Source organism: Mycetomoellerius zeteki, unplaced genomic scaffold (assembly GCF_001594055.1).
Source record: "Mycetomoellerius zeteki isolate Tzet28-1 unplaced genomic scaffold, Tzet1.0 scaffold1510, whole genome shotgun sequence".
NCBI lineage: Eukaryota > Metazoa > Arthropoda > Insecta > Hymenoptera > Formicidae > Mycetomoellerius > Mycetomoellerius zeteki.
Window position 1 is genome coordinate 3,624 of NW_017256459.1, and position 4,418 is coordinate 8,041.

General features: G+C 30.0%; 1 pseudogene; it reads right to left on the reverse strand.

Annotated features, from left to right (window-relative positions):
* Window positions 1–1,697: 1,697 nt before the first annotated feature.
* Window positions 1,698–3,929, reverse strand: LOC108720566 (uncharacterized; annotated as a pseudogene).
* Between the last annotated feature and the right edge of the window lie 489 nt (window positions 3,930–4,418).

Here is a 4,418-nt window from a genome sequence, read left to right on the forward strand (position 1 = left end):
GACAGCGGCCGCGTCTTTCCCGTCTGACACTTCATTCACACCACCATCTGGATTAATATTCAGGAACTAATTTGTTACTTTACAACAGTCTAAACTGTCGTACACGCACCGGCAGGAATGGTGTCCCTCGGCGTTCGGCGCGCGACGCTACACACTCGTACCGAAGTTCACACGTACGTGTGCTCACACGCGCTAGTAACAAATGTGTGAGACAGCGAAAGGACACCGCGAGCCGACATCACGTCCAATTACGCTTTCTCTCTCAATCGTGCGTCTTACGCTAAGGACAGAATATCGGAGCGCTCCCCACTACTTTCTCTCTTCGCGCTCCTCGCCTCCTCCGCGCTTCCAGTAACACGTATGTGTGAACTTTGGTACGAGTGTGTAGCGTCGCGCGCCGAACGCCGAGGGACACCATTCCTGCCGGTGCGTGTACATCGTCGATTTCTCACGCGCTAGATACACAATTTCGTAGAATGCTATTATCTTTTTATTTAGACGTTAAAACTCAATTCTAAAGATATGACTATATCGTCGTTTTATTCTACATATGCTTCTGCTCTCATTTCGAGCATATAACGTGCATATAACTTTTTCACGAAGTAAATGTTTGGTGAGCTGATAGCACATGAATACAGAAATCTGTAATTTATTATTTTTTTCAGCTTTGGACACAAAACACAGGTACATTAGCACGGATAATTCAATCGTGGAGAAGGAATTTTTATTCTGTGCAACTAATTCGTAGAAAATCGCATTTAACATAAACGCTTGCTTTATCGGTAAAAAAGGAGACTCCAGCATCCCCTTAAAGGTTATAAAAAAGTGTATGAAATAATATAAAATTAATTTAGTAGACAGTATTATACAATTTATTTATAAATAATTAACGCAGGAGCAACAATTCAATAGTAATCATTTTATTAATGTAATAACGGAAATACAAATGTTCGTTTTGACTTACTTTCTTCTAAATTTACACATAGTGAAACGCATTTTTGTTTAATTAAATTAAATTGACAGGATATATTTTTACATTAGAAGAAAATTCGAGTATTTCATACATTTGAAAATCGTAAGAGTTCGTTGGAAATTTATATATATATTTTATTTTTTTAGCTTGAATGCCTTTTATTTTTATTTCCTTAGAATTATTTTCTTCGTAAATGATTTGCTTAATTTGGAATATTAAATCTTGTAATAATATGATATTATTCGGATATTTATTACTAATAACAAAAGCTCCATTTATTTTTAATTTAGAAATAAATGTTTTATTATTAGATGTTTTTAAATTTAAAATTTCGAAACAGGGAGGAATAGAAGGCTTATTATACTTTTTTTTTCATTTAATCTTCGACATACTTGTTCTAAAGGTTTATCAGCTTTTCGAATGTACCGTTTAAGTAAGCATAAATAACTTTCGAAAGGATAACAATTAATATAGTTCAAATTACAACCTAAATTTTTTGTATCATCTGCAATATGAATTATGCATATGAATCTGCAAAATGAATTATACATATTCAGAATTTGAGACTTGGAACCAATTTTGGAAGTGCTTCAAAAAATCTCACTAAATATAATTTTGAAATATTATAGTAAATTGCAAAATGTTCACTAAACAATATCCGAAAAGCTGTATGTAATAATAAAAAGTGATTATTATAATTTTTATCTAGTAAATTTTTTAATACTACAGGCCCACAGTATAATAAAAAAAAAACGAAACTCTGTTGCATTCCACATTCTCACATCATTAGTACTTCTCGGTCTTCTTTGAAATTCGAAAGGTACTTCGTTCCTCAAACATAGCATTCTGCGTGATAATTCTACTCTTTTAGTACGACTTATCCGTGCTTTTCCAGAAATCATAACCCAATACTCGATCAATTTTTTCATAACCCCACTATATAAATGCATCGAATCCAAAACGAATTGTGATATTAAATTAATTTTTGGTTCTATATGTATGAGAAGCGTATATGCTCAAAATCATCTTGATTCCGAAATGATGTATCAGTTCTCGGTTCCTTGTTTACAGATTCATAAATTGTTCTGTTTTCACGTTTACCATGAATAGTGCACCTTTCGCATGCACTAAAACCTCCATGTCCTTTTATCATTTTCAAAAAAGACCGAGCTGGCGTATCACATATAAAACTATGTATTTTTATTGTAAAGATTTCATTATCAATTATAAAGTTATTATTTGTTACATTATTTAAATCTGTAACAAATTTTGTCAAAAATAATTAATATCTGATGGTTTAGAATTACCGTTGAAAATGGCAACAACAAAAGATTTACAAATGTCGATTTCTGAAAAAATTTTACATAAAATAGGCCAAAATTGTTTTTTTCCTGAATTGAACAATGGTAAACCATCAACATTAAACTGTAGTTTTATTTCTTTATTTTGATGAAGATTAGTATTTACACATAATCGTATACCTTCTTCTAACCCAAAATAGACATATTGACCTATTATTTCTTTTCCATTGTCATCAAATATCATATTAATTTTGTAGTTATTCTTAGTACGTAAAAAAGTTTTTGAACTTTTAGGTAATTGAGGGAGTAATTTTTTTCTCAAAATTAATAATAATTTATCTAATGCTGCCTGCTTTATATCATAATTAAGAGCCCATTCGCGTATTTCCTCTACTTCATCAGTTTCCTTGTCACTTTGAATTTTTTCAGCCATTTGTGTATCATTTGAGAATGATTCGTCAGTATACATTTCCTTGTCACTTCGAATTTCTGCAGCCATTTGTGTATCATTTGAGAATGATTCATTTTCAATATAAAGAATATTATTACTAGCTTCAATTTTATCACAATTCATATCTATTGCAGCTATAAGAAAACAATTTATTACAATTTTAAGAGAAACATTTACCTAAGTTAATTGTTATAAGATTAGAAGAGAAGGTGGTATTATGGCACCTCAGTTACATTTTACACAATAACTTTGTTAATAATAAATATTTAAGTTTGAAACTTGACAATTACATTCGTTAAAATGTTGTTGAATCGATTCTGGACTCAAAATTAAGAAATATTTATTACTTAGGATACTATTAATAGAAATTGCATAATGACTCGAAGAAAAAAATGGGTGATAATGTGGCCTTCCATAAAAACGAGATAGTAGATGTAATAAAATACTAAAATGTACCTCAGAAACGTTTCGAAATACTTGACAGTAAAAATGTGTTATAAAATAAGTACTGGCTATTGAGTATTGATATATTAACGTCATGGTGTTTTAACGGCGAGCTACTGAATAAAAGTAATCATTAGGATTCGCTATATAATAGCGAAGATATTAAGGGAGGCCACAATATATACACTGGCTATATAATACCACCTTCTCTCTATTATTATTAATATAATTTCTAGAGAAAAAGGTGGTATTAATTTTTAAAATCTATTTTTGTGGCGAGCCACATTATCACTTTTATCTTTCTTCGACTTATTATCACAGTGTCTCCAAATTTCTCCTCTAACAGATTTATTTTATAAAATAAAATAAAATAAATATCTATTATTTATTATATTTCTCCTATAACATATTTATTTTAATAATGAAAGTCAAGGCAAATGAAAGTGAAACGAGGTAAGTAAGGCGCAGTTAGTCTTATAAATTAAATTTTAATGTTTAATAGTCTTTAATATGAGGTTCAAACGTTTCGACTCGTTTTTGAGTTTTCATCAGTGAAAATTAGTTTTACAATAGATTAGACATGTTACTTCTTTCAATATGAACTGCTACTCAGGGTTTGACAAATCCAAAGTGAAAATACGCACTCTTAAAAACAAGTCAAAATGTTCGAATGATGTTAAAGACTTGTAAGCATTACAATTCAACTTGTAAGACTGACAGCGTTTTACTTACCACGCTTCACTCTCATATGCCGTTTCATTATTAATTTCGAGAGCTGGAGGAAATTTTTTCTTTCCCTTTTTATTCATATTTATTTCATATATTTTTCAAATATTTCAAATATACACGCATACCTATGTTTTATTTGTCCATAGTATTAATAGTTATTATATCTGCAGTGTGTACATTGTTGACATTTTTATTGAAAAATGTACCTTGTTGTGCAGTATGTAATAAAGAATATTGCTTTTCTGAAAAAATCAATCATTATATTTACTGATAAAGAGATAAACTATAAATTACGTACTTACTTTCATAGCATGAAAAAAAATTGTTATAATTGCACAGTTCTCTTTTCAGAAATCTATATTTTTGTACACACGTAACTTATTTTTTTCTTTTGCATTCATGTTTTTTATTAATTTGTAAATATTATTAATATATCGCGCATTAAAATATTTTTGTAATACGTGAAACTGCAGCGTAATAACAAAAGATACATGTCATGCGGCTGATTGCTACGATTACG